The 27,557-nt window shown below is 42.2% G+C and overlaps 1 protein-coding gene across 1 annotated transcript in view; it reads left to right on the top strand.

Annotated features, from left to right (window-relative positions):
- Positions 1 to 21,976, top strand: part of rps29 (ribosomal protein S29) — an 86,062-nt gene extending 64,086 nt beyond the window's left edge. Inside the window, exon 4 of the transcript XR_011603358.1 lies at positions 21,967 to 21,976. The gene's annotated coding sequence lies outside the window, so the exon portion shown is untranslated. The remainder of the gene's footprint in view (positions 1 to 21,966) is intronic.
- Positions 21,977 to 27,557: the final 5,581 nt, after the last annotated feature.

Genomic DNA, 27,557 nt, shown 5'->3' with positions numbered 1-27,557 from the left:
CCATGATATTACAGAGGCTCCAACAGTCGTGGGTAGTAAAACATTGCTGAGTTTTGTGTTACCATAGTGGGGATATGTGTTCGATAAAACATTCGATAATTTTTTTTCTTTGTCGGAAGAAACCAGAAGTTGCAAAGCAAAGTTGGTTGCATGAACAAAGGCACTCGCTCTCAGGTAACCGAGCAACGTATGGAGTAATCGCTTATCAGTGGGAGTGACACGCTAAAACGCCAATCATGAAACAGTATCAAGTTCAGTTGCGCCATCTTGATGTCTCGTGTTTGATTCTGCGCGAGGAGTGAGATGAGAAATAGAAAGTGAGCGCTGCAGCGAGCGAAGAAGTTGTTGATAAAACAGGGAAAGTCAGCTCGCCAGTATGGAGTTTTTTGGATTTTATAAGTCGGACCGTAGTCAGACCAATGTGGTCTGTAACTTATGCAAGACTGTCGTCCCCACCAAGACCGGTAACACCACAAACTTGTTTAACCACCTTAGCCGTGCTCAGTCTTTGAAGTGCAGCCGTATTTGCCAACGTCCAACAACATTTGCAACCGCAGCACCACCGCACAAGCAGCAGACCACCATGCAGAGTTATCTACTTCATTGCCTGATGACAAATCATCTAAAAGGCATGAAGACATAACAGAGGCAGCAGCATATCATATAGCTAAAGACATGCTTCACTGAGCACTGAGGAGAAGCCAGGTTATAAACATCTCTTACACATACTTTTTTTTTTTTTTAACACACTTGCAATCAAAATATAATTGAATAGTTCATGTATGTTTAGAGTAAGAAGAGTGACTAAAGTTGTTCATATGTCTAGGCTGGTTTTATAGTTCAGTCTTACTGTGCTGTCTATCTTGTTTGTTTGTTTGTATGTTACAGATGTCAAGTCTACCTCAGTTTCTGCTATGTTTACAAAACACTGCAGATTTTTGAAAATATTTTATTCAGCAGAAGGTGAATCAGCTTGTGAACTTACTGCACTAAACCCGCAGAAAAAAAGTTCCCAGGTTTCTATCTAAATGCAGTGCATTTTAACTGATTTTCAGATTTCCCCAAATCTGGCAAAATAAAATGCAAATGAATGTGTGTTTCCATCCTTTACTGTTATGTGAATGTTAGGAGTTTGGCACTTAGAGAAAAACAGTTGGAGGCACTGATTCTCCAGAATAAGATGGTGCAAGGAGATGATGTAATAACATGAGCACCAGTCAAATCTCAGTTTTCCTTTCAACAGGCATGCACTGCTCTTTTAAGGTCTGTCCACAGATTTTCAATGATGTTTTGGTCCAGAGACTGTGAAGGCCACTGCAAATCCTTCAGCTTGCACCTCTCGAGGTAGTCCTCTGTGGATTTTGAGGTGTGTTTCGGATCATTGCCCTTTTGTAGAAGCCTTCCTCTTTTTATCTTCAGCTTTTTTTTTTTTTTTTTTTTGTACGGACGATGTGATGTTTGCTTCCAGCATTTGTTGGTATTTAATTGAATCCATTCTTCCCTCTATTGGTGAAATGTTCTCCATGCCACTGACTGCAACACAAGGCCAAAGCATAATCGATCCGTCCCTGTGCTTAGCAGTTGGAGAGCTGTGCTTTTCATGAAATTGTGGACCTTTTTCTCTGTTGCTTATCATGGCCAAAAACTTCTATTTTGACGTCATTAGACCGCAGGACTTGTTCCTAAAATGCTTTCAGCTTGTTTAGTTCCTTTGTAAACTCCTGATGACAGTCAAACTGGAGGGTTTGATTTGCCTTTCAAGCAATCCTCCGAGCGCTTTTCTCCAAAAGTTTTCTTGGTCTCCCAGACCTCAGCTCGGCCTCCACCATTCCTGTTAACTTCCATTTCTTAATTACATTACGAGCTGAAGAAACGGCTACATGAAAACACTTTGCTGTCTTTTTATAGCTTTCTCCTGGGCATCAATTATTTTAATTTTCAGAGTGCAAGGCAGCTGCTTAGAGGAGCCCACGGCTGCTGATTTTTGGGACAAGGTTTGAGGAGTCAGAGTATTTATAAAGCTTTGAATTTTGCATCACCTGGCCTTTCCTAACAATGATTGTGATCAAGCCATGCAGTAGCACTATCAAGCTAATTAAGGTCAGAGTCCTTGGTAAAAGTTATCTGAGAGCTCAAATCTCTTGGGCTGCCCAAACTTTGCAAGGTGCCCCTTTCCTTTTTTACGAAAAATAAAACACTAATCTTGCTTATAATGTTGAAGAGATGGTTTCATCTTTAACTTTTACCTAATTGCTCACAATAACATAAATTTTGAAGAGGAGCGACCAAAGTTTTTCATGCAGCTGTGCGTCACAATTTTTTGTCTGCCACAATTTTTTTTTAAGCGGAAGTTGAGCATAAAAAACAAGTGAGAGGAAATGAACCTAGTAATGTGATTTCTTTGTAACAAACAGTGTAGCCAAACACAATTAATTACAATTTCTCCTCCCAGTAACACTCTGTGACTGTCACAGTGTTGGTTTTGGATGGTTGACTTGTTTGCCGTCTAACCAGGACTTGGCTGATGCTGGGGGGTTCATCCGTTCTGCTCATTTTATTTGTGTTTGCATTCACTAGAGAGACTTGTCTGAGACGAGTAATGTTAAAATTAACTTATCCTCCTTGGACCTCTTCCATTTAACATTTACATGCAGATGACCCCCAAATTTCCCTTGCTCTGTCTCTGAGGGACTACAGTCCAATAGACTCTCTGTGGAAGAGAATTGAACAAATAAATAATTGGATGTGTCTGAATTTTCTTGGGCTAAACGCAGACTTAACTACGAAAATCGTCTTTGTTGCACAGGAAGGAAGGATGAAACTTGGGGCTCATCTCAACCTATAGACACTCATCCACACTTTAATACCCAGTAATTTAGATTAGTTTAGTTAGTAGCAGGTAGTTTAGTTCTGACTGGCCTCCTGTGTGTCAGAGAATAGAGTTTAAAGTACTGCTACTGTCTATTTATTTTATTTTATTACTTTTTTACTGTTCTTCTTTGTTTATTTTATCTTAATGTATTATGTAAAGATAATACTTTAGGGAGGTTAGAATATTATAATATATATGATTTAAAAAAGTGACAGAAAGGTTGCAGTAAAGCTAATTATATGTATATATATATATATATATGTGTGTTCTTTTAATTTATTTTTTAAGTCCACATTTGGTTTTAATGCTGATTGACAAGCCTCTATTATATGCAATATGTGACATTTCTTTCTGTTCTGAACATGAACATTAATTGAACATCAGTATTTAACACTCATGCACACACATACACACAAGGCCAAGGCAAGAAAAAGCAAACACATTTTTTTTTATATTGAAAATGAAAAGATGTGCTGAATCACTCGTCTCAGTTTGCACAGACTCACAACTCGTGTTTGGAATGTGAATACAGCTCCAATCCCTGCGGTCACACACAGCGGAGCCAGTGAGCTGGAGCTAATCATGATTTTTAACATTAAGAAATGTTGTGACCTTTCTTTATTTTGTGAAAAGATAAGTCTGGTGATGGTCTCTATTTTTGTTACTGCCACCAAATCCCATGAAAAGAATACTAAAACGTTTGTTCCTCTGTGCCATAGACCTCCATTGTTGTCCAAAAACTATTAAAAAACCATTTATGAGCCACTGACTGACATTTGACTCTGCTGAGATGAATATCTGCATCCTATTTAATAGCAAGGCCAAAAATCCAAAAACTGCATCAGTATCTGTATACCCAAAAGTTATATCCTGAGTTATGAACATCAAAGCCATTTGAGAAGAGTCTCATATTCTACTTTGTCCTTAATGCGAGTTCACCTGATATCCAGAGGAAGGCAGAAAATTAAGAGCAACATACTGTTACATTCAGCACCTTAACCTAGCATACATAGTCCATTTATTTGTGAACGGTCGGGACTTTTGGTTGAAACTAATTGCGTTGATTAACGGTGGAGAACCTGGCACCTGCTGATTAAAACAGGCATTAGGAAACAAACTGGAGCGCTCAGGTCAAATGAACTCAGCTCTTTTTTTCCCCTTTTTTTGTAATCGACAGCAAGTCATTCGCTAACACCAGAGAGCAGCTAATAAGCTGCAGTGGTGGCCCCTGTAAAGACGAGAAAATGCAAACTATTCAGTAGCATCAAATGTACCCGGCCACTGTGCAACAGCGGCACATTGCATGCTGAGGGGACATGCTTGTCATCAAGGTGAGAACAAGCATTATGTCAGCATCTCATACATACTTAATACCCGATAACATAGCTGTAATAGTAAATTCATTTCTACAGATAGTCAGGTGAGATACAGGTGTAGTGTGTACTACCTTAATTTGATGTTGCATTCGTTGATAAAATGTCGGGGCACCACCTTCCTCAGCTAAGAAGGACTGCAGGGATTATCTGCTATAACGCTGATAAATACTAACGAATGAACTAACAGTAAACCAGTCTGATAACCTGAAGTGTAAATTCTGGATACAGGGATCGTAAATATTCAGTTCAAAAGGACACCGTCTAACCAGGACTTAAATCAACATATCATTTATTAAGCAGAATTGTGGATAATGGGTAATGTACCATGAACAATAAGACAGAAGATGGGAGGTGATATGACAGAACACACAAGAAACTTATGGCAACACAAGGGTAAATAAATTGGCGATAGTGAGAGGCAGTCTAAAAGGAGTAATGGGGACGCGAACGCGGAGTTAAGGGAAAGAACGATTAATGGAGAGAATTTGGACGAATTGACCTAATCTTAACCTCACGGACCAACTCTTATTCAAACCCACTTAGCGTGCCTACTTGGTTGCTGGCGTCCCGTTGTGCTCTGCTCCGAACTGGCTCGAAGACGTTCCAGATGTTCGTCCGCGGCTCGATCTACTTGGTGGTCTAGTGGAAGGCCCAGACCTCCAAGATGACAAACTGGTGCGGAACGGGGCGTCTCTGGAACTGGTTCGGCGGTCGGTTACAGATGATGGACTGCTCCGGATGGTTGTGAACAGGACCAAGGATCAACAGCTGGCCGCAGGGTTTGGTTCGGTTGAGTCCGTGACGGATTATTTTAGACTGATAGTACAAACTAAGAGTCTCTTCGATGGCCGGTCGAAGAAGGCTACAAAATTAGTATTACTTGCCTAAATTCACTAATGAAAACAAAACAAAACGTTGGGCTAAAGAGGAAGTTAACTTTGAAGTTTACGGCAAATTATAAGAATACGTCTTCTGAAGATTATTTACGCTACCCGGAATGGCTTTGAGTAGCTCGAAGACGAAAACTTAAGGAGCAAAACGGCTGTGCAAAACTTAAGACAAAGGTAAAGAAAAGAACTCAGCTGAGAGTAACTAGACGTGAAAAGAAAAACTTAACTAACAAAACTTAGACGGAACAAAAAAACAAAACTAAAACTCTACTAAAAGGCTACTAATCTACTACAAATCTACTACTGAAACGCGCACTACACGCAGTTTTTAAAGGTCGCTCCGGGGCGTGTCGAAAGGCATCGAATCACGTGAGACTCTTTGTGGCGCGCGGTGCAATCTCGCCTCATGGAGCTGAACTAATCAAAGAATCATACGAGGGCTCATCTGCTTCTCACTATGGTCAATCATGGTTATGGTTACTTATCGATAAATGTGCCAAGTCAAGCATATTCAATCTGACGGTTAGGAAACTCTGGATGGCAGTATGGTTTTGTGGTGACAATTCATACAAACTTTTATAAAACCGTTAAAATCAAAACTTGGTCATACTTCAGGTCAGAGATATGGGAAAAACATCAATATTATGCGTACCCCGAGTCCTGCAAGTTGAAAACATGAAAAGTTAAGTTTAACATAAAAGTCTGGTTATCTTGGAGTGTTGAGGAAAATCACACAAGCATACACAAGTTGCCTCAATGGATGTCCGGTTTACGACCCATCAGCATTTGCTGATGTTTGTGGATGTTCCTCTGGAGCCTGGCGTTTGTCTCTCCAGACGGTTTTATTGTCTTGATCACTCTTGGGGCTATCAGGAGAGAATTAGCATTGCCATGAGAAACATAGTGAGGAGAAGGTGAGGAGAAGGCCACCTTTGATGTTGAGGTGTCTGTGTCCCTGGCCTCCCTGAAAAGAAAACATGGAGGAGATGTCTCTTGTCCAGACATCTTTTCTCTCTTCGAAATCAGTTTGCATTATAGGTAAACCAGATGGTCTACAATTCAATCAGTTGGCGGGTTTACACCTCCATTTCCCTTGAGTATCACCAGAAAAGGAGGGAAAGAAGGGGTCAGTTAAAGGCCGGTTCTGCTACACAGGTTAAGAACCAGCTGATTCAGGATGCAGTACCACTCAAGTTTTGTTTGTAAGACAAGGTATTACATAAGTCAAGAGGTGGACATCTTGGATTGCACGTATCACATGCCAAGAAATATTATGAGCAGCAGTTTTCTTTTCTTTACTCTCTGTAATTCCAGGAGGAGCATGCTCTTCTTCTGTTTTCCTCCCTGCATCCGCAAAGCTGTTGTTGATATTCTTTCCGGGCAACAGCAAGCCCCCCCAAAACCTTTGAAAAATGTATGACTGAAGCATCATTCACTTCAATCCTCACTTCCTAGCCTATACTACATACCTCCTTTCTGGTAAGTGCGCACATACATCATAAGACTGCATAAAACAGGCAAAGACCTATAAATCATGCAGCGAGACACATTTTCCGGGCTGCAGTCTATATGCTTTTGTCCTCCGTATCCACCGTGTCTTTCAAGCTATTTTTCATAAGCACTCTAATGTATGTGCACAAATATTAGCCATATAGTATAGCAGTGCAGTGTTTCTAAATTCGTGCTCTCTTGTGTTTATTAAAGCAGGAACGGCTAGGGATCACTATGCGGAGCTACGGTTGAATGAGCATGAAGTGCGAGCAGAGTTTTACGGTATAATAGAGTGAGGCTGCTTGTTCGATTGAGGCTTAAGCCTGCTTCGCTTTCCGCAGATGCAGCGTTCAAGAATTAAATTTGGCTGAATTTCAATTTTCCGAATCAGCCAGCCTTCTTTTTATCATAGCAAGTTGACCGGAAAGTATTGTGTAAGATTCATTAGCGGAATGAAGACGGAGCAATTCTGCCGCAGCCTTTTCAAAAGCAAGTGCATATTGGCTGTGGGCGTCTGCGAGATTGTTGGTAAATTGTTTTGCAGATGAAATAGGCAGGTGACAGGAAGCAAAAGAGCATATCACAAGCACACATCTCTCTCTCTCGGTGCACCTTGGTATTTGTCTCCTGTCTGATAGGAGCGCTCTCCTTCCACTTCACTGACTGTCCCCACAAGAGGAGAGCTCTCAGCTCCAACTCCAACCACTTTCCCATTATGCAAATGATTTCCCTGCAGAAAAGCTCCACGGCTGGTGCCCATCAATTCAGCGTGGCCTCCAGTTTGAATACATGCAGGGTTTTTTTTTTTCTCTCTCCTCCAACCCCCCACTTTCTCCCTCCATACTTCTGAAAAGAATGTCTATTTCTGATGCATAGCACTGGTGTTCACATTGCTGTGGTGGGGGAATAGAAAGAGCTCTTACCCAATCAATTTGTACAACCCCCTTTGAAGAGTATGCTTTTTTTCTGTGGCGAGGAGTGAAATTATACAAATGTATGGGGAATACCAGCTGTAAAAAGTAAGTTGCACTCATGCAGCCATGGGTTGTTTAGAGTGACGGCATTGCCATTCCAAATGCATACATCGCACCAGCACATATAAATAAACTTCCCCGAAACATTTGATTAACTTCTTAGAGGCCCTGGAGGTGTGTGGCCTTAAAACCTCACCATCATTTAATCCTCTCCTCTGCAGAAAATTCCTGGAGTAAGACCATCAAAAATATCTTCATTCTCTGGATTGCCACCGGCACAGAGTCCGTCCGCAAACTCAATACATACTAAGCAGCATTAAGGTTATTTTTGTGTTCTCACCCGTACTAGTTTGAAGATGTGTTTTTGCTTTTAAGCAGTCGTCGATAGAAAGATATCACATCATGTATTGATAAATATTGTTTCCAAACAAACCGAAAGACGGGACACCCAGTATGAGCTTTTTATTCCTTATTTATTAATTGTCCTTCTTTACTCATTGCAGTGTCCAGCACTGTCTGCTCCAGTCACATTTTGTGTGTTTAAAATAGAAAACCTTAAACATACTGTGCACTCACAAAAAGAGCATCTTTCAGAAAGAGCTGCAGCTGTAATATCTGTAATTATCTGCAGATAGAGCAAGATTCAAAATTACAGCAGCTGTTAATTGTTTCCTTTTTTTAATTACTTTGGAGTATATTGGCCCATCTGCAGTTATAAACTGCTGCTGCTGTTACTTTTCTTGCCTCTAGGTTTTAGTGGTTTGACAGTCAGTCACTTCTGACAAATAAATCAGTGGAAATCAAACCACATAAAAGGATGCATCAGCTCAAAAACCTTGCAAAATAACCTTCACAAAGCACAAAATACACACAAGATTTAGGATTTCCCCCAGCAACACCATTCAGGTTATGGATGTCAGACCAAAAACAATCCTCAACCAAAAAGTATTCACAATTAATTCATCTCAGTCTCTTTGTACTCAACTCTGGTCAGACCAGTTTCCTGCTCATTAGTCGGCAGTTAATAGTCAGGCAGGAAGTAGCCACTTCTCCATCCAGATGGTGAGAGTGGAGATCACTGAGGGGGTTTCCTGAGGCTTCGGCACGATTGACTACCATCTTCCAGGATGGACTCTTTCCGTTATCCCTGTGAGGTGTGCCCTGATGAGGTGAGCCACGTCCGTGTAGATGTCACTTATTGGATGAATGAAAACGTGTGCTGGTAGAAACGAGTGTACGCTAAACCCTCGAGCAGGAAATAATGACATTTTTAAAGTGGTAGATCATCACAAGGTTGAACTGGAACTGCAGGCTTCAGTCCTCATGAATGATAGTGGGTCCAATTTGAGGCGCTTTGCATCAATGATACCGTGTGCCCTCGTTAGTAGGTTTCACACACTGTGCAGGTTGCGCGGCGCTATACATGATGTGAACCATACTGTGTTAATAAGTATGGTGTCTCACTCTGTTGTAATAAGGGAAGTGAGATGCCAATTAAGCACAGTCCAGAGAAAAAGTCGATTCAAAAAACGAATTGAAAACACCTGTATGTGTGCGTGCAAGTGTGCGTATGTATGTGTGTGAGGCCATGGGAGTGTGTGTGGGCTTTAAGGACGCTATAATATATATTTGCAATTTATTTTTATTTTGGGCACATGTGAGTATCAGACTGGGAGTTATTTAATACTGACCCATATGACAGCAATCATTTTCATTTTTATGCCTTCCCTTTGAACTTGTCACATCAGCTGGCATGTAATCGACACGACTTGACAGCTCACTTCTTTCACGCTCCAACTGTGCAAAGTCTCTCGGCCGTCAGGAAGCGGACACCGCACTGACTCAACCTGACCACAGGTTAATTCACGAGATTAACAATCCCCGTCAGACATCTTGCATGGAACTGCTGATCCCGATGCGAGCGTTTGTTTGTTTTGTTTTTTTTCTTTCCGTGTGTGTGATCTCGCACAAGCTGTCGCTGGCAGTGGTTGTGTTTACATTAGATTTTTTTTTTCACAATGCTAGTGATGACTTTTTTTTTTAATCCCATCACAGACAAGGAGATTATCGGTCCAGGTTTATAAAACAAACACACGGCAGATGAAGAGGAGGCATGCGTCTTAATGAGTGAGTGGCCCATGCTATTTCCTCGTGATTCACCAGAGATTAGAGTGATTACAGTGTGACAGCTGTGTAATTACATGGGAAGCTCCCAACAAGAGAGTAGATGACATGTTTGAACAGCTGCAAACAGTGACATTGTCCCTCTGTCACGTCACTGTGCATCATTCCCTGAGTGTGCACATGAGTCTGCATTTATGTGTGCTCTGGCCAACATTTAATGGACAAGCGGTGTCTTGGAGGACTTATTGCCACGAGGGTACCAGTGCAGAAAGGTGGTGTAGCCGTGGTAATAATGGCATGCGGGTACCTCCGATCACAGATGTTTTGTTAGATTAGGAGCACAATGCTTCCAAAAATCTCCAGAGCTAACATTTCACTGGCAAGGCAAAGAAGTGATTAAGTGCAAAGCCACACAAGGTGAAAGCAGACGCTTCATTTGGGCTCCGCCAATAAAGTAACGCAGATCCCCCCTCAGTCTGCCTCGCTCCGACGGTTATGAATATGATTATTTCTGTTTTTGGTTATTTTTGTGATTATTTTCTCATGAAACGAGGTGTCTAAATAAGAATGAATTGAGATGGAAAGCAGTCTTGACTGCAATATGATACATTAATGATTCACTGAATTTGTGATCGAGGATCGCTTCGGCTAAATTTCCCCAGTTTCTTCCCCTCCTTCGCCATCTGCATGCCAAGCAGAAGGCGCTGACAGCAGGCCACCTCTCTGGGCGTAGCGCTCAGGTTTTTATTTAACATGGTCACGCCACCAGGACATCCCTTTGGCTTTACAGCGCTGATGCGGAATGTAACAAACAATGACAAAACACGAGAAAACAGAAATATGTGACTTGTTTGTAGAGGAGAACGTGAGATGAGTAAACTTAATACTTGCCTCTGTGAACCCATTTTCTGAATTGCAGTGCGATCTTTGTACTGATACTTTCTTCTCATGTCTACCCTCTATCGAGGTGTGGGATCTCCAAGTACAATTACCCTCATAATCAGACTCTGGAACAAATTTTCTTCTTTTCTTAAATTACTTTTTAATATAGTTTAAAGATGATCACAACCCCACAGTCAAAATAATTTAGCAAGTTAATTAATTGACGAAAATGAGTTCCTTGCAGTATGTTCAGGCTGGGTTGGAATTGTAGATGCTACCTAAAGAAACAAAGCTTAAACAGGCCTGAACTGCACTGATGCTGTCACGCCTGCAACAACTAGCAGGAAGCTACACTGAAAGCATCTTGAGAAGCAGGACTCAAGTGTTTTTTGTTAGTTTCATTTAATCTTTCATTGACACTCTGTGGCTCTGGGTTCTATTTTAATCCGTTCCATTGCACAAGGCACAGTTTACACCATCGAGGTGGTGTTTTTCTGGAGCAGCTCCCCACCTGCGTCTCTTCGGCATTTGAGTGACTCACCATGACGAGCGGCGCAACAGGGGGTGCATCATTGACCACTTTGGTATCAGTATTCACAGTGTTTTTGTTCCATGTTCAGGTCAGCAGGTCACACGTATGATGCATCAATTTATCTGTGCTGCTTTCTTCCCTTTAATTGGCAGGAACGCACTCGCACAGAATCTTCCAAAATAACACAAACCCATATTTAGCTTGTCAGTTTCATTTTCACTAAACATTCATCAGCCAGTAGACGCATCTCAATGCACAGAAAAAATACGATTTCATAGCAATTACACCAATAACGCCAGGAAGGCAGAGTAAAGATTCACGTCTGTTCTTATCAGCGTCTCTCATTCACTTTTTCTGTTCAGCTGATCAACTCCCTTTAGAGCCATCTGTGGGTGACAGGTATGTTTTTCATCGGCAGTCTCTAATTTGAGTGACACGCGTTGTCAGAGTCTAGTTACGCGTGCCACATCGACTGTGGTTAACTGGATTAAGTCATGCACGACCGCAGCAGGCTGCAGCAGAACAAAGACGCCGACATCTGTGCTCTTATGCACATCAAACTGGTTGTTTATATCCACACAGCCTGCCCGTTTCTGGAGTGACAATCAGCAAGTGTGCCAGAGGCATTCACAGGACACACTGGACACTCTTGTCCAGTCACAGGTTAGCAAACATAAAGAGGTCGGTCTGTCAAGTGTACATGAGGCTATAAGAACGAGGTGGTTTATCCCAAGACAGTCAGTTTGAAATACAACACATCAAACCTAATCAACTACTCAGCCCAGCATGGTGTGATGGGAAATGTTGGCTATCGCCATAGCTCCAGCCATCAGCAAACTTGGTGCAAAAGAGGTGTGTGTGCGTGTGAATGCATGTGTGTGTCTGTGTGTGCCTGTCTCTTTCCAGAGAGCAGCGCACTCTGCTCCGCCTTGGTTGCAAAATGTAGATAAATGTATTTATTCAGTGGCTTTTTATTGTGCGTAAACCTCGTTTTCACTTTGTCGAAGAAAAAGTACTTGAAATGTAAATAAAGGCCTCAGGTCGTGGTTACACCCGTCACACTCAGCTGAAACGTGAGCCTCCACAGAGATGGTGCGAGCAGCTGTGAAGATTAAAATGGCAGCCCGTCGTGTGAGCCATTCAAGGAGGAGAAATGCATTAGATAAAACGTCTCAGCCAAGTTCCTGTCAAAAGCCATCGTAAGGTATTCTACTGTTGTTACGTTCAGATGACAGTAACTGGTAATATATTACATTTTGAAAGTAACTTGTCCAGTACTGCCTATGGATAATGAGCATTGTTGTTGACTCTAGTGAAATAAATAAAGTTCTGTTCCTCCGCTGTGGGCTCTTCCCCTCTGCGGACTGTCCACAGCTCAGCCCTGCCCTCATGCAAACAGGCAGTGACAGAGAGAACAGAGGCAGAGGAGCAAATGTCACTGTGTGCCCCTCAGTTCCACTCATTATTTTTCCTCATTTCCAGAAGACATCTATGCTCTCATTCACTTTCTTCACCGGTAGCTCAAACAATTCTCTGCAGAAGGAAATGGTTGTCTGCTACTAATGGATGTGACATGCAAGTCAAAAGCTACTGACTGACTGGCTGTTGTCGCTTTTATTTCTGCTGTGTGATAGACTGTTAGATCCACCCATATCAAGTAAAAATGTCCAAAGCTTATCATCATTGTCACTGCAAATTAGATTGCCCAGCCTTGCTGTAAAGCTTTAAAAAGTCAGACATTTTTATTGCATGCGGAGTGTAGTATTAGATTAATTCTACACCATCTTACTTTAGCATGCTAGCATCCAAACTTTTTCCTATTAGTACTAAACGCATAGCACAGCTGAGGCTGGTGGAGACGGCAGTAGTTGTGCAAGTATTTAGTCACATCGGAAAATATTTGTTAAATTGAATCTTTGACCTGATGATGGCAGTAGATGAAAGGTCAGGGGATCCAAGTTATTACGATTTCAGCGAAGACTCTGACCTGCTAGTGGCACTAGTCGAAAAGTCATCATGTCACGTCATGATCATCAAAGCCGTTTGAATTCATCTGCTTGGGACTTTGAATATATCCAGCAAATTTCCCGGCGAGTCATCAGGATATTTTACTTTGAACCACAAATATCAACCAAAGGGATTCATGGCCATCTATCTGACTGAGATATTTCTATCTGGACCGAAGTGGTGGACTGAGAGACAGACAGAGAGACAGCCATCCCTTGAGTCATGGTGCATGGCTAAAACTGCTCTTGGCAAAACACTGTGCTGACATATACATTTGGGAAGGTGTACATTTGCACTTTGGACTCTGAATGTCCTCAAGCATGCAAGGAGAAGCTGGTGTGGTCTTTTTGTTCCAGTGGAGGATGGTCGGCTATTTCTGCTGCTGTTTGTCCAAAGTCAACATTTTTCTCACTCTTTTGAACCATCTGTCTTTATTTTTCACACAAACTGCGACTGACTTCTCAGTCTGGATCTGGCATCTTACAAACTGTCATCATTTTATGCCCACAGTCTGTCGGGCCACGTTGTGACAAACATGACGGCTAATGTCTGCTGTCTGTTTGGTGTGGCTTTCTGTCTGTTTGTGTTTAGAAAAAAAAAAAAAAATGCTAACACATTTGGTCTTATTGGCCTCCCTAATGGAGAAGCATGGCTGAATATGAAAGTCTTGTCAACACAACAGCAGAAAAGGATTCTTCTTCTCTTCTCTGTTGCATACTGTCTATGCCAATCCCCCTCTGCCACATCAGTGCTAAGCTGTCTCTTGTGAACCCACTCGCACGGCACACAACCCCCGCTATCACTTCTCTTTGGCAGTCATTTCTTCTTTTGAGCAGGAGGTGAGCAATTGCCATGATGAACCTGTTGTCATCCGGAGCAGACGAAAGTGTTTGCTCACTGTGGGGCTTTCAATGATAAACATCCTGTTGTCTTCACACTGTCTTCGGTCACAGAATGCAAAGAAATGATCATTTTACAAGGAAAAGGTGTTTATGCAAAACAGATGCAATCATACCCTGCTGTCTCTGGTTCTGTCTGGAAGGAAAAGACGATGTTTGCTCAGTTTTCTCGGTATCCTGTACTATATGTACAGGTTACCAAGTTTCTTTTCAAGTTGTAGCCACCTTGACAGTGTGTGGGTGACGGCTGGTTCACAGCCGTACATTAATCTAAGTGTAACCAAAGCACTGCCATCTACACATAGAAACGCTTGCTTTCAAGAAAAAGAATTTCCAGGTAGAAAAAGTCTGCTGAAGAATGCTGTAAATACTTAGGTGGGTGCTGAATGATGTAACTCCAATTCAATCCAGTGTTTCTGCTGAAGCAATGGATGGAACCAGAACTGCCAGAGGTAGATGAGAAGCCATCACTAGCCACTAGAGCAAAGCAGAGAGCTTGATAACACTGGTCTGCCCTTCTAACAAGAAGCCATAGTTTTAAAAGGAGTTTCAAAATCACACACACAAAAGCTGTTTTTATGTTTGTTATCCTCAGAGGGTCTTGGTGCCGTTCAACCTCGTTGAAAATGTGTTTTGATGTTTTAGGAAAACAGTGTAATTCCTTTTGTTCAGATTCACAGTAAGCGCATGAAATATAAATTACGTGTGTGTGTTTGAAGTCTGCGTTGTGACGATGGTCTGTGTGCTTTAGATCTTTTCCAGTGCTTGTTTGTATCTGAGCACATGTTGCAGCCTCAGTGCTGCAGGGATCATAGGGCAAGAGTCTACAGCCCAGCGTACGCACGGGCGTAATGTGCTGCTCGTAACAAATGCCTACATGTGTGTATGTGTGTATGAACTGTAGGTTTACAGTAATTGTATGGGAGTCGTCTGTTGTGTATGTGTGTATGTTTGCGTCAATACCATATTTCCAGTGTGTGTGTGTGTGTGGTGCTGCAGAGAGCAGTGCAGGACCACTGGGCTGAGGCTGTGCTGCTACAGTAGTAATGAGCTGCCTAGTGCCTCAGCATTTCTGATGAAGTCTTCCCTGTGATCACTTCTCTATCTAATCCCTGTCGGCCAGGTTCCTAGCAGCCTGCCTCCCATTAGTACAGCCGCTATCTAATGCATGCCGAGGAACTTTCACATTAACTCTCTCCTCACCGGATTAATAAAAGCGTCTGTCCCACAGTGGGGCTTTGCATGCATTTCCATGCTAACAAACCTCTTGTAAGACATGATGCACATTTCGCACTGCCTAATGATGCCTAGACACAATGAAGAGTGCAAAAGAAAAAAAGGGGGTGCAAGGATAGATCTTTTCCAACGTTGCAGCTGCTTCTTCTACTAGTTCTGATTTCATAGGTGCGTAAGGTCAGATCTTATGGTGACGTGGATTAACTTGTGCTCTTTCCTGCTGTGCGTTATGTCTCTTGGGGCCTTAGCAAAGGCCCATCCATATGCCACTGTATCCACGGATCCCTGTGTCCTTCTTGCCAGCTGAATTATTCATGCACCAAAGCCACTGCTCATATCTGTGGAGGCAGCAGCTTCCCTGTGTTATGAGCCTGCAGTAATGTGACTTTATAGGGACCAAAGCTCCCTTTACCCAACCAGCCAATCCCACATTCTTTACTCTCTGCCTCAGACTCTCTGGCGTCCCCCCCCCCCCTTTACCTCTCTCCAGCATTTTTCAATCCCTTCCTCTAGCCCATCTCTCTCTCGTTCTCTGTCTTCTGTGTCCTTCTTTGACTTTATAAGGACAGACACTTTATTCCTTTTGCTTACAGGTTTTCTTTTCTTCCCCTCTAATACAGCACTCCCATTTTTCTCCCCCTCCAGCCTCTGGCAGTCAAACAAAGACCCACTGCCACAGATCTTTGAAGCCCTCTTGCCTGCTTAGTCTTTCCACCACACTCCCTGTTCTCACCTTGCCTGCATGTCAGTCTCCTTACTGCTCCATAAGCAGTCACTATCCACGCTGAGAAGATGCTGACCTGCCTCTTATGTAGAGCAGTGTGCCCTGGATGCCAAGCCGGGCCCTGCCCTGCACGACTTGGACGATAACTGGATCCAAGAATGTTTTGTCTTTACTGCCGTTGAACCATACATATTGATGCAATGCCACGTGAGATTTGTAGACATCTCAGAGACATTTGACTGCCTCCAGTAGTGCAGCCCTGCAGGAGGTTGTTTTTGAGTGTTCTTTTATGTGTTTATGTGTCACAATGTCAGGGTTTGGAAGCTTTCGAGTCGGTATGGATGATGACATCGGGAGCATCATTGGTTTTGGTCAGTAAGGAAATATTGGCATGAGCCCAAAGTGAATATGCAATGACTGCTCAGAAGAAAAATCCTTTAGTTTAATATTTGTTATTATGATATTGAACTTTTTTTGTAATATATATTTTACTGTAGTATATTCATTAAAAGTATCCTTTTGATCTATTTTAAGTTAGTGCACATTTATAGAAATGTACTGGAAGCATACTTTGCAATGTATAAATATACTTGAAGTACTATACTAAAGTATACTTTGGCATATATTTTTTGGCACTAGGGTCACTCCTTTCGACCTCCAGACATTTTTTCTTTTTCAGGCTTGTATTTTCCAGCCTGAGGTGGTTTATCAGACTTCACACAGCTCCCTCTGGAGCCACAAAAGGCTTTCTACAATTTTTTTCCCCCCAAATTCATGCAGTAGTACTCCCTGTGAACAGATTTTGTTCCTCTTTTATGACTACAACCTCTTTCAAGATAATTCCAGTGTGGTTTTATGTCATTTTCTCTTTGCCTGATAAAGAAAACTAACTGAAATATTGTTTTAACAAATGCTATTTGAGATGTCTCTTAATTTCTTTGCAGAACTAACATTTTACCTTTTTAGTCGCACCAACGACCAGATCTGTTTGTCTTCTGCAGTAGATATTCCTCTAACATCCAGCAGCTCAGTGGTACAGCGCACTTTAACGGCCGACTATCTGAGCTCGGATGTCAGAACATCCTTGAAAATCGCGTTTACAGCTGCACAACCACACAACATAACAAAACAAAATTAACGAGACAAAGGCAATAGATTCTTCACACAACATTCATAGGTGTTATGAACAGGTTAACTGTTGCCGTGGTTTCCCTTTCTTTCTTTCACTCTCACAGGTGCAAACATTTGCCATTACCTTACCTAAAATGTATTTGAACAGCTATCGCTTTCTGTATTCAACTTTACATAAAAAAACGACACCCTGGATATAACTTTAAACCCAAATGAAAATGCATGAGGATATTCACTGAAGCATATTAGAAACCAAAAACACTTTTAGAAAATCAATAGGCCTATGTAATAAAACATGCAATGAAATAGAGTAAAATGCTCTTTTATATCCTGCTTTTATTAAGCCAATAAAACAGTTCAAGGGAGATGAGCGAGGGAATCTAGGATGATGTGTTCTAATGAAGATGTCTTTTTTTTTTTGTAATATTGACGCCCTTGGCCTTCCTGTGTGAGCTCTATGTCTATTTGTAGCTTGGGTTTAATGTGACTGTGTCATTGCTTTTGATTTCTGTGTATTAGCTCTGTGGGCATTCGCAAGTCATACAAATGTCTCCACCCCATTTCCCACATTGTCACACACACAGTAATGGCTCCTTCAGAAATAATTAGTTTGTTACATGCTGTCAGGACCAGTAATGTAAATCCAGGTCCAACATCTTGTTATGTGATAATTTATCGATCCAGTCAGGGAAGATAACATCTAATTTACTAATGGAGGCTGATTGAGCAGTATACCTCAGAGGAGAGAGAGGGAAAGATCGAGCAGGAGACACTGAAGACACTGGAGCTGTACTCAGCCAGCTGGACGAGGTTTTTTTTTTTTTTTCCCCTGTTATGTTATCTGAACAGCTTGCTAATAGAAATTCTCTTTTCCCTCACATATTGGAAAGATATTCATCACAATGCTTTCTGTGAGATGATGCAGTAATGCATTTTGGACAGACCAATTCTCCTGGAAGCTTAGCAAGAATAATATGTTCTTATGCTATTTTTTCCCCCTTTTTTTAAATAAAAAGAGTTAGAGTTTCCGCTGCATATACTGCTACTCCTTGTCTTTTGGGGTCAAAATTCAGAACAAGGCCAATGCTAATGTTCTGTACTGATGCCATAAATCCTGGGGAGTCACAGAGTTTTATAATTGTGTCCAAGCTGAGCTTTAATATCAGTCTCAGTGGTAGTTTCACCCCAAGACGATGTGTCTGCCAAAGAGTCAGACTTAGCAGTAGGCTGATTTAAAACTGCCAGACTCTACTTCATAAGGAGGAAGAAGGAAGCATTTTATTGCTCTTGAGACTGGCAGAGATCTATGTTGTCGTCAGCACCATCTATTTCCTTGGAGAGCTGAGAAGGAAAAGAAAAAGAGAAAGACATCCTTTATTTGTCACGCCACACAGTACACACACATCATGTGTGGTGAAATTCTTCTCCGCTTTTGACCCATCCTTGGTCAGTCCTTCCTCTGTGGCAGACCAGGAGCGGTGGGCTGCCAGCTGACTGACGCCCGGGGACCCAGTTTCTTTGTCGTCATCATTGGTGAGGTGATGATCTTCATGCATGTTTTTTAGAGGGGAGTTTCATTTTATGGAGGATCCCCCAGATGCACGGGGAGAACATGCAGACTTCACACACTCCTGGAGATAAAGGGCAGCAGCCACCGAATGCATGGTGGAGGACACGCCCACAGCGCCCCAGGTGGGAATCGAACCTGGGACCTTCTAGCTGTGAGGCGACAGTGTTTCCACTGTATCACCGTGGCACCATGCCAAGACATCCTCAGTGAAGACCACACTGTTCTGTGTTAGCTGTAATAGCGCATTTGGGCTGCTAGTTTGATCGTACCGGTACACCATGTTGTTACTGAAGAAATTCTGTTCTGAGTGGAATCAGGAGAGACGTAAGAAGTTACTTGATGACACAGAATGTGATTTTGAAACAGTCTACCTTTTTAATGTTGAATATGGGAGTGAGCCCATTAGAAACATAGCCCACCCGTCTAAATGCCGCTGTTGGTGTGGAAATTGTTGGTTGTGTGTTGGCATCAGAGTAAGATCTAGAGGCAGTGTGCTACAGGTGCAGCTAATTGGGTTTATAAAGGCTATGCTAATTGGCAGCTGAGTCCCATGTGGCCAAGGGAGGCGAGTGGTAGTATTAGCTACTCGATAAGAACGGTGTGAACCGGGATGGAGTTGCCCATTAGCTTTTAATCTGATCGGATAATAGAGGAAAGTGGGAGAATATGGAAAGTTGTGGCTTTAGCTTATTGGAAGAAACAATGATTGACAAAGAAGAAAGAACAATGAACTCTAGTCTTATACTTGCCGTCGATTGAATAGTTTCTATATTTCATTTTATTGGTCACATGGGGGTTTCTTCAATGGAATAGTGAAAAGACCATTTTTACTGCTAAATGCTAATCAAATAAAATGTGCTGGCATCACTTGTAGAAGTACTTAGATTCTACTTAGAGGCAGCAATATTAGACTATGAAAAAAGCTCTTTGCAAGTAGAAGTCCTTTGTTCCTAATTCAGTTGCTATAAAGTATATATTGTTACATGCTGTATGTATTACATACATGGATGATCAGTCTTGATGCATAAACATGAAAGCATTTAATGTTGTATTTGATTGAGCTTGAGATAATTTCAACCACTTAATACTATTGTGTACATTATACATGATATACTTTGGAGGCTAATTCTGTTTTCTTGTGTATGTTAATCTGCAAAGTAAAAAGTAACAAGCTGTAAAATAAATGTAGTGGACTAAAGCTGAAATGTAGAGGAGTAGAAGTTTGAAGCAGATTAAGTGGAAATACTCAAGCAAAATACAAGTAGACTATAAATTGTAAAATGTAATGAAATAAACAGATCTCATTTCTTGCTTCGATGACATTAAAAAACATCTTGGTAAGCTTGACTTATTAATAATTTAATGTGGCTGATAAATTTTGGTTTTACGGCCCCTGATTTTGGGTTCACTCTCACTGCTCTCATCGACGTCCCTTTTAGCTGCCGCAGGCAGTTATATGCTACCTCCCAAGCACCAAGCAGCAGGCGGACACTGTTAGCAACTAGCTGGTGAACATAGTGGATCTGTTCGCAGCTACTGTAGATATTACTGGCATGAAATGATGCAGACCAGACAGGAGCAAGACGGACAGTGTATGATGTTGATCTGCAGGCATTAACAAGAAAATAAATTCAAATGAATGCTGAGGCAGCTGTTAACCAAAACATTTACCACAGCAACTAAATAAGGTGATTTTATGCTGTTTTTACAGCATAAAATAAAGGAATGCAGGATTATTACCATTACTAAATCTTAACTCTTGTTTCAGACACAATCCTCCATGTGAATTGATTCCAGAAAACAAATAACATGCACACGGACAGGCTGCCAATACCAAACCCACCAACTATTGCATGCACTCTGTAGCTGCTCTTATCTATGAGCGTTTTCCAACCAAAGCCCCTGAGTGACGCTCTTTCCTTTCATGTCCGCTGGAGCTCTGGAGGCAGCTTCAGCTGCACTCCCGTCACTTCTTCTCTTCCTCTCTGTCGCGTCTGGAGCATTTAGGAGGTTTGCAGTGGCGTCCCTGCTCCGTCCAGACATCCTGACCCTCCTTACTACAGTGTGGCACGGCGCATCCCGTTGCCTCGTTGTCTGCAAATGCCAGAGCCATTTGGTGCCTTAGGGAGTATGCAGGGATCAAATGGCCACTATTCAGTGTTGTGAACCACAGAAGAGGGAGAATGTCACCAGAGGTCTCCCCAGAGCAGACTGTGTGCCAGGATGAAGAGGCTTGCTGAGCACCGACTGACGTATGTCTTAAGGATAACACCTGTGCTTTTTTCATTGTTATTGGCTGTCCCACTGACAGATAAGACAGACTTAGGTGAGATCCCGCTTTTGTGATTTCCCCATCCTATTCATGTGTCTGCAAAGGAGGTTTTTCAGTATGAAATTGTTGCAGGGGTGTTGTACAGAGGACCTTGAATTACCTTAGTCATTGAAATAATGTTCGACTGGTTTGGAAATAAAATCTGAAAAAGTGCATTCGTTTAAAGCGAGTCTCATAAATTTTAAACCCAAGATTCATATGTAAACAGCTATCATAAAACCACACGGCTCTAATGATTTAGGAAAAAGATAATGATGCTAATGATGAGTCATCTTTTAATGTGTAGTGTGCATGCATGAAGGCTGTTACTAAAAGAAGTTATTTGCATTTAATTATCCATGAATACACATGAGCCAAAGAAGAACAAAGAAGAGCCACATGAATTTTGGAATCCAGCCCCTGATGAGTTGGTGCCTGTATGAAGCTGAAATTTTATGCTTGCAAAATAACACTTACAGCACCATGTTCACGGAGATGAATATAGCCTCATGCTTCCAAATCATTTCCGTTGCTATGGGAATTAAAGCTTTTTGCACACTTCAGTAAGAATGGCTAGACTAAATGCTTTCACAAGATACTGTTGTTGTTACATAAGAAACACAAACATTTTGCAAGACTAGCCCGTTTTAGGTGTTGATACGCCATCGTCTCTGAGTGCATCGGTGCGTGGGTGGTGTGCAAACCAGCCCTGTGCAGGAGCCGATTGAATCTGCACTGTCAGCACAGATGGGACTTCCTGGACAGGCAGGGCTGCCTCCCCGATTGGCCGTCACTCAGCGTCAGTCACTCAGCGTCAGTCACTCAGAGCCCTACTATCAGTCATACGGAACGCACACATACAAAGAAATGAATTGAGCTTCGGAGAAGCCAAATTATTTGCAAGTAAATTGCAAAACTTTCATTCAGAGAGAATTACCCCCGAGAATGGATTGGGAACGGTTGCCTGAGCCCACAACTGTTCCACAGCAGCAGTTTACTTGTTGAAATGTGAGACGCTCATTAGGCCTTGGAGTCCCTGATGAGACAGTTTAATTACATGCCATTGGGACTTGTGCGAGTGGTAGAGCTGCCATTACAACTTTTATTAGCACTGTGAACAAGCAAAACACAACATAAGTTCTTTGCAGTGTCATTGTTTCCACAGCCTTGCAACAGTCTGTCCAACAGTGTGGGTCATATGAGGTATGAGGTATACTGCTTTTATTTTGTGAAGCTTATGCTTTTATTTTGGGAAATTGATGCACCAATGCTGTGAACTATGTATCTGTAAAGTAAGGTGAACAGCTTGAATTCATGGCTACAAGGCAGAGAATTGGTGTCAGTTCAGCTCAGGATTTGCTTACTTGTGAGTACGCTGCACATACATGGCCCTCAAATGGAGTTAATGGTTCATGCCAGAAACACTTGACAAATGTTTGCAAGGGGATGTCAGGCGCAACAGGCACTCTGACAGGGACAAGTGGCCACCCAGAGTGCACTCTGCTACTTCCATTTGTAACAGATTTACCACTATACCTTGGCTCTTGCATCCTTCAGCGTAGACCTTGTTCAGTTGAACCCAGAGCTGCAATTTTGAGCCAAGAATCCTGCTGGTCGTCCTTACAGATCACTTTCTGAAGGAAATCGTTCCCATTTCCTACCTCTGTGGAGCCTTTTGTTTCCCTGTGGCCCAGCGGTCTCTTTAGCATGCAGATGTGATTAGCTAATGTCACAGCGCAGCAGGGCTGATTCAGACCGTTCCTCTCTGCTGGAGTCGCTTAGGCATTGCAATCCCGGGAAAATCAAATTATAGAGCCATTAATTTGTCTAGGTAATCCAGCCTGTCTGCTGCTCTGGAGAAGTAATCTCTCAGGACTGCGTTCATCAAGTGTGTGATGCTAGCAGAAGTGAAGCATTATATAATTAACAGGAGAGGACAGAGTTAGGAATTACACCAGGCCTGAATCACCTGCCTTTCTGCTAAAACTGTGGTGACATGTAGATGATTTTGAGTATATTTGGGTCTGAAATAACTGACACTGATTACCTGCTCAAGGAAGGTCTTGATTCTCAAGTTTAGAATTTAAAATAGTCAATCCTGCTCATTGTTTGTGACTTGTTACTGCGCCGAACGTCTGTAAATGTCTTTTGTAAAAAAATAAATAAATAAAAGGAAAAGCACAGTAGTGTGGAGCTGGCAAGGCAAAACAGAATTTTGTGAATGTCATTTTCTGCAAGAACAAAAATATATATTCAAGACTCGTACCGATTAGAAAGGACACAAACTCCCATGTCAGCAAACCATCTCAAGGTGACCCCCTAGTTGTCGCCCGCTTAGCTCATTTGTACTGCTGACAGGACACAAAGAGCAGTTACATGCATTTTGTTGTTCTGCTCATTAGTAGAAGGGGACCTTTTGAGAGCCAGATTTTCTTAATTTATTGTTTGAGTGAAACTTCCAATACTTCACCGAAGAAATTATCAGGAGGAAACTACGAAATTACATGGTCGCAAAGGTTGAAGCAGACGAAGTCGGTGCTCCTGTTATGAAAGTTAATTATATAAAGGTAGGTACAATTATGATGACTACAATAGTTACAGCAGAAGTAATCAGATAAGGCTCTTTTTATGATGGGCTGTCTTCAAAGGCACATTTCAGTTCTATTTTTGTAACTTTGGTTCATTCCTGTCGGTAATAACAACGTGCTCACCAAGTTAATTGCTGAGTTCTGGGAACACTGAAATGAAGTTGGGTCGAGATGATCAGACAGGTTTTGAAAGAGAGCACCAGGTCGACCAAAATTATTTTTGAAAGAAGAAAGGTAAATGGTGGAATTACAGCCCAAATTGCCTGTTGCAAATATCCAATTTAAAGACCAATTTCTGGTTCACAGTGGCAGTTTTTCTGCGCAGTGAGGGGTTGCGACCAACATTTTGGGTGCACTTACCTTTGTTTTTACCTCCAAATTAAGTGGTTTAGATAATCTGACCAAACTCTGATTATTTGAGCTCTTGTGCTTTTTGCCTTGTTGGATGTTTTTAGAAATTAAAGAGATCTTAATAATTACTTCATAGAAATTCACTGATATAATACCTCAATTTAGAATATGCCTAAATTGATTTCAGATCCAATAACAGTGAGCTCTCGTTCCCTAATTTAAAGTGAGAAACTGTGTGTCTGTGTGATACCTGATCTTCTTCCTTAAATCAGTCTTGGCACATACCCTGATTTGGTATGTGCATTTCTATTACTTTGGTAAGGATGTTATCATTATTCATTGAAATGAAAATTTTAAAAAGACTCACATTGCAAAATGAACCATAATTTGCCATTAAGCACGGTTTTAAAAAGCCAAATTACAGCTCCAACAACAATGCTTCGAATACTTTGCGTTTCCGCTGGGTGGATGGTTGAAAACTCAGGTGCTTGAACTGGCACACTTGTGTTAATGGTTCTACTTCTGCCCTCTGCGACACCCTGCTGCCCTCTCATATATATTCATAGTTTGTACATGACCCTTTTTTTGAACCTCATGCACCCAGCCTAAGGGTTTGTGTCATTAATGGATGATCAGAACTGAGATTAAATACTGAATATTTAGCTTGATCTGCATGCGGTTCACATGGATCAGGCAGACACATCTCGATTATGTCCAACTTCCTGATGATACTCCAGGTCTGTCCTTCTGCCTTTTAATTCCACAAATGTATTAATTATCAACATTTCTCAGTCCACGTGACATGATACAAAAACCTCTAAATAACTGAGTACGCTCACGGTTCTGCAGGTCATGTCTGTTTATATTTTAGAATTCAAAGGATTAGATACCAGTATTTGATGCGTCCTTCAGAGTTTTCTCATTTAGTTTAACCAATCAGATTCCAGTTTCTGATTCCTTTTTGAACAGCACATAATACAAGCAGCACTGCTCTCATTAGGCTCTAACAAAAACAGATATGGCCAAGAACAGATGACAAAAAATATATATTATGAGCTCATCTGGCACTTGAGTGAAAATACAAACCAACTGAGCTCCATGTTCCGGACAAAAGAAGGGCCACTGAAGTGATCCTGTGTAACGCAGAGAGAAGGCAAGAAGGGGATAATTAAAGAGTACGTCAGCCTGTCTCGTGTATCTACGCCTCTCTCATTAGCAGTCCTGAATCAACTTGAATATTGCTCAGAAAATCTGATTTTAAAATATTAATTTTCTCCTTGATTAAATTTGAAACTGATGAGAAACCTAAAGCGTAATTAAGCATCGATAATGTCAGCTTTTACAGTGGGATTGCAGTGAGAAAGTGAGCAGAGGGAGAGGTAGAGGTGCGTGTCTATACTGGGGTTTTAAAGAAAGTAATGTAAGCAAATCACTCAATACTGAAAGACATTTACTCTCACCCTGCTCTCATTTGTTTTTTTGGCAGTGTCAAAGCCTTTTGCCAAACAGTTTCCCACTTTAAAAAACCTCTTCCTCCTCGCTTCCTCCTTTAACAGTCACATTCAGCGCTCAGGGGTATTACTCTGTAATCACATTAGCAGATCATTTGTGACAGCTCTTTCACAACATGCAATGTGTTTAACTCCAAAAAGATCCCTTCTGTTTTCACCGGTGCGCCAGGAGGAGTCTCGAAGCAGACATTTTGCCAAATAAAGACTCACAGGATGCAAAATAGAATGCACTTTTGTAAATGCAATCATTGGGAGTGTTTGTTTGCAGGCAGTTGAATGTGTCTGCACAAAATGCAAGCGCGAGTAAATGATAACGAGACATCGTTATCGCTGATCCGCTTCCTTTTGTGTGAAACGTGGCCTCAATCCTGTGAGAGAGTATTCCACCATTTTTAACGCACACTGGAGAGCTGGTGTCGCAGGCTGTTGGAATAAAAACAGCTCCTTGCATGCTGAGGACGTAACCCAAACCTTTGCAAATGTCATCTTCCCTGTGACTAAGTTTACTGCTGCTATTTGTGTCACAACAAACAACCTCTGGGTGTGGATGATTGACAACTTGTGAGTGATTATTTGTCACATTCTGTCATTATTCCTTTATGCCAACTCACTGTTTATTCTGAAGGGTGCAGCACTGCTGTCAACGGGAGCCACGATGACACCTGACAGCGACACATAAGAGAAGACATCATCCTTTCATACGAGTGAAAAGGTTTAAACTTTCAATTTAAGCCTCTTGCAGAATGGGAAGGAAATACGTGTTTGTATATCCCCTTGGGTCGATGGCTTTGATTCATACTATCAACTTATTTCAGCCTTTTTTCCCGTTTTGGTTTACTTCATTACCGTTGGGGAGGGGGATTGCTTTGCTCTTTGCCTAACAGCGCACTTCAGCTGAAGGTGATGTGCGGCGCGTGATGCATTTGCGAAAACCCCTTTGAAATGCATAAACACCAGGCCGCAGAAAGCGCCTTGCATCGACCACAGACGCCATCCCGGCAGTCAGCTCCGCACGGGGCTGTTTAGCAACTCGCGCCATTGATCGCTTAAAGTGAGTACCCACCACAATCGGCATCCTGTGACACGAGGGGGAGGCGGGGGAGTGCAAGAGGTGCAATTAGCTGCTCCCAGGAGCACCGAGGGAGTGACAGACAATCAACATGGAGAGGAAGAGAGAAAGGCGTGGGGAGGAAGAGGGGAGACGGAAATTCAAAAGAGGGGAGGAGATGAAGGAGAGGTGTGTATAAGGAGAGGGAGGGAGAGGGAGAAGATGGTCATTACCCCAACGGGTCGTTATGCCCCATCTATCCATCCCATGCTGCCATACCCCCTCGCCCACGCCACAGGAGTTTTAATTGGGCCGGTACACAGTGTTTGCTCAAGCACTCTGCAAGTTTGGAGAAGGGCTCTGTAGGGGAATGCGGTAAGCTCAGTCATGCTGGAAATATATAAGATGGAAAAGAGTGGGTAGAGGAGTGAGGTGTGTTTGTGCGCGAGAGTGTGTGTGTGCGTACGCATGTCCGCGTCCGTTCCAACACACCTACGACTCATATCAACATTGAGAATTTTATATCCGTCCACGTGGATAATGAGCAGCTAGAGTTTTGGTGATTTCCTGTGTGGGGCGCATTAAAGAGGAATCAGCAATCTTCAGGACTCATTATATTGCTGCTGTCACTGCATTAAAAGTGCCGGTCACTAAACCTAAACCCTCCCTGCCAAGACGAAGCCTTGCTCGTCGTAGAGCTCCATACCGCGGGGATTTCCCCAGCGTTTCTAAGAGCTGATGCCACAAGACATAAGTTTTCAACTGGCTGTGGCGGCTGAAATGCGAACTGTCCCGTGGAAAGCTCCCGCGCTGATGGCTTCATCATAAATCCCCATTCAAATCCATATGCCTCACACCTCACCAAGCAGTGTTAATTTAGATCCCTTTGCCAGAGCCGAGTTTACTTCAAAGTTGAACAGACTTCCTCGCCCCCGGCTCCAGATAGAAGCAATGCTCTCAGTTAGAGATGCTGTGATGGAAAGACAGAGTGAAGTCTTGTCTCTTTCAATCTGATGAATACCCTCCATGGGATTATCTCA

This window comes from Chaetodon trifascialis, chromosome 19 (assembly GCF_039877785.1).
Source record: "Chaetodon trifascialis isolate fChaTrf1 chromosome 19, fChaTrf1.hap1, whole genome shotgun sequence".
Classification (NCBI taxonomy): domain Eukaryota; kingdom Metazoa; phylum Chordata; class Actinopteri; order Chaetodontiformes; family Chaetodontidae; genus Chaetodon; species Chaetodon trifascialis.
Note: the sequence above shows the minus strand (reverse complement) of the source record. Positions and strands in the feature narration are given on the sequence as shown.